The following is a 13,031-nucleotide window of genomic DNA, read 5'->3' as shown; positions in this document are numbered from 1 at the left end:
ATGCTCTTATCATCATCTCAAAAACTTCTTCTAAATAGGTTTTCCTTACTTCTGAATTCTCTTCTCTCTCAGCCTCTAGAGAATTAACTCTCAAGATTCTCCTACAAATTATTTTACTGTTTCTTGTCAGAGTCATTTTTCAGTATCTCATCTTAAATGTTTTTTTTTTTCAGTTGGTAATTGTAAATGTTCTATCTGTTCACCGCGTTAGCCTATCTTTGGGGCTCTCAACTCCATCCCTCTAGTTCCTTTTGCCATCTACCCATGAGGAAATGACACCAAGATGTTGAAGAAACCCTTCAATCTCCATAAGTGCTTAAGTAACACGGATAAGAAAATAAGAAAATTTAAGATCCCAAATAAATTTCTAAGGAATTTGACAAGATCATGAAAATTTTTCTCTACACATAATATAATCATTAATAAAGCTTATTTTGAATGAAGACAGTATGAAAATAGAAAAACAGTTCTTCCCATAAAAAGTTACATGTTACTTACTTTCTATAGAAATAGTTGTAATGACCATTCTACTGCAAAACCAGAAGCATTAGGGGGGTCTCATTTTAGAATCATCTAGTCATCTCTTTTTCTCTTCCTAAGCATCATATTTCTTCTTTTCCCCTTGAAGAATTTCTTCGTTGTCCTCTGTACCCTCCTTGTGAACACAACCATCATAATACTCATTTTGAAATTCTCCTTTCCATGAATGTGAGAGGTCTATTTCCCTTCTCCTTTTCTTAGTTCTGAGCTCGCTTCATCTCGTCCTCATTCTCTTCTCTTTTCCCCTCCTCTTCCTCACATTCTCTGGGTGGACTAGTTCCATCCTCTACATTATCTTCATTATCTTTATTTTCAACTCGATTCATTTCCCCTTCAGAGTTAATATTTATTATCTTTCTTACCAAATCACTCTAAGTATGTTTTGCTGCAGCAAAGAAGAAATAATTTCTCAACTTTTAGGACTGTGATCTAATAGTTAAGCAAGTCATGTATTTTCTATTTTCCAAGACTTTGCAGACTAGCTACTGAACTGAGTATTTTGATTTTCGTTTCATTCAGATTTGGGCATTTCCCTTTCTGGAACAATGATATTGTCACTAAGAACACTGGTCAATAGTTACACTTTATCCATACTTAGAAATCCTAGTTCTTTAAAATACCATCTATGCTTTCAATTTCCCAGTTAGTGACTGGCATTTATCAAGGACCTATTCAGTCACCCAGGGTTTTCATTACCCCCTCCTCTTCTACTTCACGAATTATGTTTCTCTTTTCTTTCTTCTCACACTATCCCCAGTTCCAAAATTTGCAAGAGATTTGGAAATAAACAAAAAGGAATACAGATATACCACTCTGCACCAACAGAAAGCTATAGAGAGTCAAGAATACAATAGAAGATGGAGTCCAGAAAGGTAGAATGCTAACTTTGCCTCCCTCCCCATCCTTGTTCATACACATTCACAGTTCCTTTTCCCTCAACAGTTGTTTAGAGTCCGAACAATTTTTTTAAAGGTATAATGTGGTCAGAACTATAGTTCTAGAATATTAATCTGATGGTCATGTATGTATATTGGACTAGAGAAGAAAAGAAGCAGCAAGAAATTAATTAAGAAATAATTTTATTAGCCCAGGCAAGAAAAAAAAAAATGAGGAATTAAACAACAGTCTTGTCAGTGGGAAAAAAACAGAGGCTATAATGACCAGTGGTATTGTGAAACTAGAATTTGTTAGACTTGGCTTTGAGCTTGGGTAATTATTAGGAGAACAATAGTGACTTTATCATGATACAGAAGCAAAGGAGGAAGATGAAGGAAAAGATGTTTAGTCTAGCACTTATGGAGATTGAAGGGTTTCTTCAACATCTAGGTGGCTTTTCCCCGTGGGTAGATGGCAAAAGGAACTAGAGGAACGGAGTTGAGAGTGAGCCCCAAAGACAGGATAGCTAGTGACATATAAAGATAGAATATCTTTTAACTGCCATCAATTAAAACATGACTGATTTTATACAGATTAAATGATAATTTTATTCATAATGTTTCAAACATACTTTTAAAATAGCAAATGAAAGTTGCTAAAATATTGTTAAAAATTGTTTATACGTTTGTTTTGTCGTATGAGTAGTTTGGAGAATAGGAGTGGAAAAATAAATCCCAGGCACATAGTTATGGATTGAATACTCTGTCTGATAGTATATGTATTGTGTTAAGTTCCTCATGAATCTCTTCTTAAAACTTCAAAGTTATTACTTTTTGTGGAACTGTGTTTTTTCCCAGCATTATTTAGGTATAATTGACAATTAAAAATCATGTATATGTGAGGTGTATAACTAAATGGTTCAATAAAACACTGAAATAATCACTATAATCAAGCTAAATAACATATCCATCACCTCATATAGTTGTCATCATTTTTGCGTGGTAGTAAGAACACTTAAGATCCACTGTCTCAACAAATTTCGAGTATGCTATACAGTACTATTAACTATAGTCATAATCTGTACATTAGATCTCCAGAACTTATTCATCTTGCTCAATGGAAACCTTGTACACCTTGACCAACCTCTCCCCACTTTCTTTATTTATAGCCCCTGACCACCAACATTCTACTCTGTGCTGTGTTCGTCAGGGGTATTAGCCTGCAGTTTTCTTTCCATCTTCCTTTGTCTACTTTGTCCTTTCCACCTGGAGTACCCTACTTGTCACATAGTTAAACCTAGCCATCCTTATAAGTCAAGAGTAAATGCCTCCTGTCCTATGAAGATTTTTTTTGATCACACTATATGGAACTGTGAATTTCCCCAGAGCTTCACTTCTATTTTCTCATTCCCTGGAATTTTAAAATAATGTTTTGTAAAAATAAATAATATTAGTACTTGTTTTTAAAAACAGACATGTGTGTCCATACTCATCTAAGAATCAGGGAAAGTTGCAGTGCTCCTGTGAACAGCTAACATAGACCTTTCATGTATTCCGTTCTTCTTGGTCACACTGGTTAGTATTTGTTCTCATATCACAAATCAGGACCATTGCCCTTTTTCTCTTTCCTCTTCTGTCAACCATTCATACCACTTCCAGAATAATATGCCCAAATGACTAATCATGGCTCATACTCACTCCAAACACAATGAGGAACCTCTGTTGTCAACTGAATAGAATTCATTCCTTAAAAAGGCATTCAAGCCTCTCCCTTATCTGACTCCCTAACCTATATTCTCAAGCTTAATTTCAAACACTTCTCGTGCCACAGTCTCATTACAGCTTAACTCTTCACCATCTCTGGACGTGTCCCATAACGTTCCACCTCCTATCTTTGCTGCTTCCTCAGCCAGCAATGTCTTTTACCTGCTACTCCCCCTACTTCCAAGCTCACATCTAAATCATGCCTTTTAGTAATAATCCTTCAATTAGCAGATCAAATGCCACCATCTCTGCTCTGGAGGGATAGAGACACTCTGGAGTGAATTCAAAATATAGCAACAATGATGGAGAGGGACTTTTAAAACATGGCCTTTGAGGAAAGTTTGAAGAAATGGAGATGTTTACCATGGAAGAGGAAAGATCTAATGACAGAGAGTTGCTCAAGTCCAAGAGCAAAAACTAGGCCCAATATTTGGGAACTGGAGGAAAATATTTTAGGCCAGAACAATGAAGAAATATTACACCAGTCAAAGGTGTCAAAAAGAAAACAATAAAAAATATCTGTCATCTTTTAACACATTCCCTGTGCTAGAGGCTGTGTTCTTTGCTTCCATGCCTCATCAGCTTTGATTCTGTTGACAAGTCTGAGAGCTGGGTATTATAATCCCCATATTATAGATAAGAAGACGGAGATTTAGGGAGATTAAATAACTTACCCAAGATATCATTGGTAGAGCAGCATCCAAACCTCATTCTGACTTCAGAGTCTATGTATGTTGCATCCACTATGTTGTTGTAATAGGTACAGCAACACATTTTTTATACATCTTTAGAAGTATAAAAGCAAAGTATGGACGCACACTTGGGGGACAAGAGAATGAAGCTTTAGGCAGATGATGAGTTGAATGAAACCTCTGCCTGATTTTAGTCTTTTCAACTGCATGAAACTTTAAATTTTAATACATAACATGCAGTGATGAATTCAGCACGACATTTAAGATGAAAGCAGCAGAATTGGCAAGAGCTGAATATTATTTCTCCCTTTCTCCTCAGTATGTCAAGATTATAACTTTATTACATTCTTCCTTATATTAGAGATTTTTACATGTCATATATTTCTGAAACACCTGTGTTTCACAGATAAGGAAACCAGCCCTGACAGAGGTGCTTATCCTCATTGGTCTCCTACCTCGACTCTCTCATACCACCTAGTGAGGCTTATCACCACCATGACACTAGCACTCCTGCAGGCGTCTGAAGACCTCCTCGGTACTCGATTAATAAAACATCGCAATCCTGATCTTCCTTGATCTCTGAGTAGCATTCTAAACACAAAAGTACAGTTTTCCCCTCCATAAAGCCTCTTCTTCCCTTGGTTTCTATTATATCTAAATTTCTCTTTTTTCTTTCTGTCTTTCTGATAGCTGTTTCTGAACTTCTCCTACAGGGCTCCTGGCTTTGCGGAGTCCTGAAACACTGATGTTCTCAGGCTTCTGAGTAAATGCTCTTCTCTGCTAATTCTACCCACTGTCCTTGAATAGTCTCATCCCATGGCTTTATTTCTCAGTGACGACTCCAACTCCTTATCTCATATGAAGTCCTCTTTTCTGAGTATAGGTCAGAAAGTATTTGTTGATAAATGAGTAAATGCAGGAATGAATAAATAAATATATGAGAAGTAATCAGGTATTTCAGACTAGAATTCAGGTAAGTGCATTCTTATCATTGGTTTTAGCATCAATTAGAACTGACTTCAAGTCCAAGCTTTGCCCCTTACTAGTAGAATGATGTTCGTGAATTAAAACGCCCACACTTTAGTTTGTTTTATTTTGTCACTGTTTGTTTTTATTCTTTTTGTAATAATTTATAAAATGATAATTATATCCATCTTGACCTTTGTTTCAAGACAATAATTGTGAGCAATGCATGAGTCCTCACATGGGAGAGGGTGGTAGGAATGAGAATTATTCTTACTAAACTGAATTAAGCTGTTCCATCAAGAGAGACAGGATGCCTAGAAGTATGCAAGATAGATGTTTTGTTTTGGTTTGTTTGGGTTTGGTTTATCCCTAGGCTCTGGGTAGCTGCTGATGGCAGCTGTTCACAGCTCAGCCATAAATAGTATAGTGAAAGAAGCATATGAAAGATAAAGGGTGGTGGCCAGATTAACTCTAGCCCTAGGCATCCACAATACATACCTGTCATGAACAGCAATGCCTCAGAACATAGGCCCAGACCAGACCACAGCCAGAGTGCCTGGTCTCAAAGACTGAGGGAATATAAAAGCAAACAGGGAAATCACCTCTTCAGTCATCAGAGAATGCCAAGGCTAGAAGATACTCAAGTCAATATCCTATTCAATGTTCTCATTGGAAAAATGGAAAACCTTGGGCCCACAAAGAGGAAAAAGCGCCAAAGATCACCTATCAAGTTAGTTGCAGAGCTGAGATGCAAGTATAAGTTATCAGTCCACTACATGTTCTAACCACTCCAACCACCAACACCATCTACAAGGCTATTATTATAATGACATTTTTTTCCCTTTGTTAGGGAATAATGTATATCTAGGAAAATATTAAGGAATAATTTACATATAATTTAAATAAGCATGTGAGAAATAAAATATAAAATTCTGTGAGTTTTGCCAAACAGAAAATTTTGTAACTACAACCACACTCAGGACACAAAATGTCCATTATCCTGAAAAATCCCCTCATGCCTGTTTATAGTTAGCCCCTCCCTGCCCAATGCTTGTCAATCACAGATCTGTTCCCTGTCCCTATAGTTTTGCCTTTCTCAGAATGTCATATAAATGAAATTAGAATTATACAGTATGCAGCATTTTGAGTTTGGCTTCTTTCCTTTAAAATAATGCATTTGAAATTCATACATGCTGTTGCATGTATCAGTAGTTCATTCCAATAGTGCTGAGCAGTGTTCCTTCATTTGGCTGTACCACAGTTTGTCTATCCATTCACCTGTGAGAGGGGATGCTGGATTATTTCCAGTTTGGAACTATTACCAGTAAAGCCTCTATAAACAGTCATGTATATTGTTTGCCTGAATATACTCACTTGAGTATATCCCCTAAGAGTGGGATTGCTGGGTCATATGGTTAAGTATATACTTAACTTTATGAGAAACTGCCAAACTATTTTTCCATTTCACATCCTCCCCAGCAATCTGTGGAGAGTTCCAGGTTTTCTGTATACTCTCTAGCACATACCATTGCCAGTTTTTGCTTTTTTGCATTCTGATAAATGGGTAGTGATACCTTATTGTGGTTTTAATTTACTTTCTCTGATGTAATGGTGCAGCCTATCTTTTCATGTGTTTATTTGTTATTCACATATCTGCTTTGATGACATATGTTTAAATATTTTGCTCTTTCTTTTTAATCTGATTATTTTTCAATTATTTAGTTTCGAGAATGATTTGTGTATTCTGGCTATACATCCTTAAATAGACATGTGACAAAGACTTGTTCATATTATTTATTCCTTATTATTTGTTAATAGCTATGGGATCCGTAATGATGTCTCCTTCTTAGTCCTGATACTGGAAAATTGTACTTTCAATCCCTCTCTCTTTTCTTCTCTCTCCTTATCTCTTTCGTTGACAAGTCTGTCTTGATGTTTGTCAATTTTATTATTTTCTTTCAAAGGACCAGATCCTGGTTCCATTTATTTGTCTCCATTCTCAATTTAATTGGTTTCTGCTCCTATCTTTATTATGTTATTTCTTTTGAATTTGACTTTCTCTTTATCTAGTTGCTTAAAGTGGAAGCTGAAGTCATTGATTTCCTCTCTTTCAATACAAGCATTTAGTGCTATAAATTTACTGCTAAATATTATGTTAACTGCTTCTCAGAATTGTTATATATTTATTTTTATCCAATTCAAAATGTTTAAGTATCTCTTGGGATATCCTTTTTGACTTATAGATTACTTAAGACTTTTTAAGTTTAATTTCCAAATATTTGAGGAATTTTGACATATTCGATTATTTAATTTCTAGTTTGATTCCATTATAGTAAAAAAAAAATCCATACTTTGCATTATTTCAATTCTCTTAAATGTATTAAAACTTACTTAATGACCCAGTAAAGTCTATCTTGAACAATGTTTTCTCTGCAAAAAAAAAAGAAGAAGAAGAAGAAGGAAGGAAGGAAGGAAGGAAGGAAGGAAAGAAAGAAGGAAAGAAAGAAGGAAAGAAAGAAAGAAAGAAAGAAAGAAAGAAAGAAAGAAAGAAAGAAAGAAAGAAAGAAAGAAAGAAAGAAAGAAAGAAAGAAAGAAAGAAAGAAAGAAAGAAAGAAAGAAAGAAAGAAAGAAAGAAAGAAAGAAAGAAAGAAAGAAAGAAAGAAAGAAAGAAAGAAAGAAAAAGAAAGAAAAAGAAGAAATGTGTATTCCACTGTTTGAGGTGGATTATTTTGTAATGTAATTTAGGTCAATTTGCTTAATAGTGGGATTCATGTTTTCTGTTTCATTCCTGATTTTCTGCTTGTTGGTCACTAACTGAGAGACTAGTTTTGAAGTCTCCATCTATAATTGTCAATTTGTATATTTCTCCTTTCTTGTCCGTCAGTTTTGGCCACATAAATTTTGAGGCTCAATTGTTAGTTGTATACACATATAGAATTACTACAACTTTTTAATAAATTGATCCCTTTATGATTATGCAATTTACCTCTTTATCTCTTGTTCCTTGTTCTAAATACTATATTTTCTGAAAATAATATAACCACTCCAGGTTTCTTTTGCTTAGTGTTTGATGATATATACTTTTGTATTCACTTACTCTTCTCTACGTCTTTATATTTAAAGTGAGTTTCTGTATCCATTATAGTCTGACAATCTCAGTCCTATTACCGATGTGTTTAGATTGTTTACATTTAGTGGAATTATTAATATGGTGTGTTAAAATCTACAATGTTGCCAAATATTTCCTTTTTAGTCCATCTATTCTTTCTTTTACCTTCCATTTTGCCTACTTTTGGATTAAATGACTACTTATTATGGATCTATTTTATCTCCATTAGTGACTCAATAGATAAGACTCCTTAAATTTGTAGTTTTCAATTTATAGTGGAACATTTAGGTTTTCAAATCAATTTTGTATCCATGACCTCATTTGGTAACAGAAGTAACTTGTGGTTTAAGTATTATTATACCTGTATCTGGCATAGGTAACTTATATATGACTGACATAGAAATATTTTCACTCTGAATTCAGTGCTAGTGTCTTCATAATTTAGGGGAAATTATGTGACTTTAATGCTAAATTAATGATAAATTAATGCCGTTTTTTTTTTTTAAGTCCCCCTCATTGTATCCCATGTGCCTAAGTGAGGCATGATCAAGTACATCTTCTAGAATGCTGACTCCTCCTTCAACCATAACTCTAGCTGCTAGAAAAACAAACGCCACTGGACTCTTTACTGCCTTCATTGTTTGTACCTCACCTACTGGCCTTAACTTTGGCTCTCATTCTAGTGGGGCTCTGGAATCATCTCCAACCATAAGCCCTAATTGTCCATTCACACATTTAATGAGTATTCATTGAATTCTCACTGCATTTACTCAGCACTATCTACTTGTCAGTCATAGTTGTAGGCAAAGGGTATTTGAGAATAAACAAGGCATGGCTCAGGCTGTAGGAGCCTGTAGCTTAATGAAGGCGTCAGATATAAAATAATAACTTATGATTCAATCTAATACACCCAATAATAGAGACGCGTGCAGAGTGAGCAGACAGCAGAGTAATTAACTTTGCCACGGACTAGGTCAGGGATGTGGTCATGATGTTTACCTGAAGGATGTAATATTTGAAAGTTGGGTTGGTTGGGGTTGGGTATTCCAAGCAAAACTAACAGGGTGATAGAATAAGTAACAGTCTGGAAGTATGCCTGGTCAGGTGAGAGAGGAATTTATATGCTTAGGGAATGATGGGAAGTTATAATACAAACAGCAACAATTCTTTATAGCATGATGTAATTCTCATAAAAATTTTATGAGGCTCACGCTCTTGTTATCTTCATATTAAAGGTGTAGAACTGAAGTTTAGAGAGTATTAGCAACTTGCCAAATTTCACTGTTAGGAACGGGGAGAATTATATTATATAACCGTGAGGGTACAAATACTGACCCTTCATAGAGGACTGGATAGAAACAACCAGTGTAAGCATTCCAGTACATGTCAGGTAAATATGATCCCTGATGAAGTCAAAGATGGAATCCGGAGACCTGATTGCAGACCCTGCATTCTAAGACTTATTCTACACTACGATTAAGATAAAGTTAGAACTATTGATTGAGAATAAAATACAAAGGGCTTTCTCTATATGCAGTAAGGATATGGAAGTTATTAGAGAAGGAAAATGACAGAGGAAGTAAACATAATTGTGTTTTAGAAAAATGAAAACCACAGCAATGTTGAAGAAGAGGGGGAAGCATATATCAGGAGGACAAGATCACTATTAGAATAGTCAAGACAAAGTCCTGAACTATGATACTTAGTGTCAAAATAAAGAGAATTTCATAAATTAAGAGGAGAATTAATAGGACTTAGTGAGCAAATGAATTTTGTGGTTAAAAAAAAGAGTTAAAGAAAATTCATATTTCTAACTCAGGTAACTGGATGGATGGCAACTGCTCAGCTGAGACTATCATAGGGAAATAACAGAGGGAAAACTAGCTATGGACTGTAGTACTTCATGATTTGTGATTTCTTACTCACCCCCTCACTCACCCACCTTTCAGTGCTCTGCTTCCTCTTCTCTCTCTCTCTCTCTCTCTCTCTCTCTCTCTCTCTCTCTCTCTCTCTCTCTCTCCTCCATTATCTCTTCCTGGCATGTTCATTAATGAAAACACATTTCAAGATTCAGTTAGCTCACTTTAATTTTTACTTCTAATATCAACACCGAAAAATTTGAGGGTTCATTCCTAGAAATACGCTATGCTCTTCCATGCCTCTGTGCCTTTGCAGATGTCATTCTTCCTACCTAAAGTGTCTTCTCCATAGCTTGCTGGCATAGTGAACACCTGCTAACCCATTTTCAAGGCCCTGAACAAATGATACCTTCATGGTTGCCTCCCAGGCAATGTTAACCACTCCCTGATAATCTGTTCCTTACTCCATTAGCAGTTCTCATATTTCAATTGCAATTATTTGATTACATGTTTGTATCCTCAGCAAAACGTGAGGTCAGGGACTGGTGTTTTGTATTTTCTTGTTTCCAGTGTCTAGCAGAGCACCTGGCAAATAGTGCAAGCTCAGTAAATGTCCATTGAATAAGAAATTAACAAATTGATTGGTGTCATGAGAATTGACTAAGTTATAAGCTATGTGTAGAAAGGTGACTGAGTGACAAAGACTGTGGACATTCCTCAGTATATTGACACCACGGGAATGGGAGGCCTACCTGAAGCCACGTGCATTCCTTCCAGTGCTGGCATGAAAATTTAGCTGGAGTGAACCAAGAACAAGAAAAAGGCTAATGATTTTCTTATGAGGAATATACGGGGAAAACATGTTCCAGATGTGATATTATAGATGAACTGGAGCCCTTCAATAACTTCTATTTTCCGTACATGATTTTAACTTTTCACATAAGTACTTCTAAGCATTGATTTGACCTTCTTAATCCTGACCTTCACTCTTGATCTGAGGTTTAATGTAAGAAAACACTCACGAGGATCTCTACAGGTACGAATGCCAGATTCAGCAAATAAAAGTAAATTTCAATTTCAGCTAAACAACAAATATTTTTTTAGTATGTCCTGTAAAATATTTGGGACATACTTATTCTAAAATAATTACTGTTTATCTAAAATTCAAATTTAATTGAACATCTTGTATTTTATTCCAGTTTACTTTCTGCCAAGGTATGCGTACCCTGCACTTCTGATACCTCAAACTGAGCTAATACAAGACATGAATGATGTGGGCCAGACCTTCATTGAGAAGTCAATGGGAAATCTAGGGACTAATGGCAAAAACAGAGGAGACACAAATGAATCTGTGAAAAAACAGGACAACGGCTGCAGGGCTCCAGGCTTTTTGCCAGTAGCTGCACTGAGCACATATCAGCACAACGTAATATAGTAGTTAAGAGCACAAACTTTGAAGTCACATGTCCTTAAACTGGGTCCTTTGCTCTGGGTCATACAAGATTTGTAACCCTGGGCAAGTTACTTTACTTCTCCAAGCTTGAATTTCCTTATATAAAATTAGGATAATAATGGCAGCCTCCCAACAGCTTTGTTGATATGTTGCCTCTAGTTTGGTACCTTAGCCTATTAGCCTATTATCATTAGCCTATTATCATTATTATCATCATCATCATCATCATCATCATCATCATCATTAGCCCTAATACTGTTTGCATGGACAACTGTCACTCCCTCCTCTGTGACAACCTAAGGTAGAGCAGGATAGGATAGGATAGGATAGGCTAGGCTAGGATAGGATAGGATAGGATAAGATAGGATAGGATAGGATGACAAGTCTACCATTTATTTTTCACTTAACATGTACAAGGCACTGTGCTGTTTGCATGTTATTTTCTAAACCAATCTTCATAACAACTGTGAGAGATATTATTATTCCTATTTTATATGCATTGGATCTAAGGCATAAAGAAATCAGGAAATATTTCTAAGGTCACATGATCACACAACTTGTAAGTGGCAGTTCTGAAACTCAAACCTAGTTCTGTCTGAACCCAAAGTCCATGCTTTTAACCACTAACACACACATCAAAATTTCTCTATGAGTTTTCCAACCCAAACTGTAAATCTTTCCTACCCTAAGAACTCTGATGACTTGCAGTTATGCATGGAAATGTCCACAGGAGATAAAGCATTCCATACTCCTTTTGTTCTCACATCTTCTCATCAAATAGAATGGCCTTTTGGAAGACAATCCTCACTCTTCTCTCCTCAGCTGAGTAAAACCATCTCTCATAATCTTAGTTTCTCCTCTACTTAAAGTCAAATTTATTTGTTTATGCCAGTGGATGATAAGAGACAGCTTCTATTAATATAGAATACATTCTTTACAATTTATCAGGCATTTTTATCTATGACCTCCTATATCCTTAAAACAGTGCAGGTAAGTAGGCAGGAAATTATATGTCTTAATTTTACAGATGAGGAAACTGAGACGAAGAGATGTATCAATCATTTTCCAGAGTCACACGGATAATAACTGATAGAACTATTACATGAGTCCAGGTTTCTCTTCCCAAAATTATTCATTAATTTAACAATTCAGTGCATATTTGTTGGATATTCAGTGTATATCTGTGTGTAAGGCAGTGTCCTAAAACCCAGTGCTGTCTCTGTGAACAACACAGAACAGAATCTTTCCATCTTGAGAAAAGAGACATTAAATAATCAAACAAAAAATAATATTGAAGTGCTAAGAAAAAAGATCACAGAATGTATAAAAGGTCATAACACAGGGATCTGTGTTGGATTAGAGGGCCACAGTTTTCACCAAAAAGAGAAACATTTTAGCCAAAATCTGAAGCTAAAAGGAATAAGCCATGGGAAGAGAAGAGAACACAGCAAACAGAGAAATTGAGTGTTTGGCCTGGCAGGTGCTTAATCAGGGTCTCACAGTGAGTCATGGTACTGACAGGAAGAGATGCCAGCTATCCTGACCCTCAGGATGCTGCTATTTCCTTGACACCCAGAGCATCTGATCCAGGGCTTGTCTGCATGCCCCTTTTAGCTGATATCCTTGAGAAGCCAGCAGGCCTCTCTCCTAGGTTGCAATATCCAGAGCTTGGGCTTGCCTGTACATTGTTCTTGTTGTGAATTAGAAAAATATGGCCCCTCTGGGCTGAGAGCTCAAAGCTTGTACGAGGTAAAAGGTACCGAACTACTCTTT

This window comes from Pteropus alecto, unplaced genomic scaffold (assembly GCF_000325575.1).
Source record: "Pteropus alecto unplaced genomic scaffold, ASM32557v1 scaffold40, whole genome shotgun sequence".
Taxonomy (NCBI): Eukaryota; Metazoa; Chordata; class Mammalia; order Chiroptera; family Pteropodidae; genus Pteropus; species Pteropus alecto.
The sequence above is the reverse complement of the archived record's forward strand: the minus strand, read 5'-3'. Positions refer to the sequence as shown.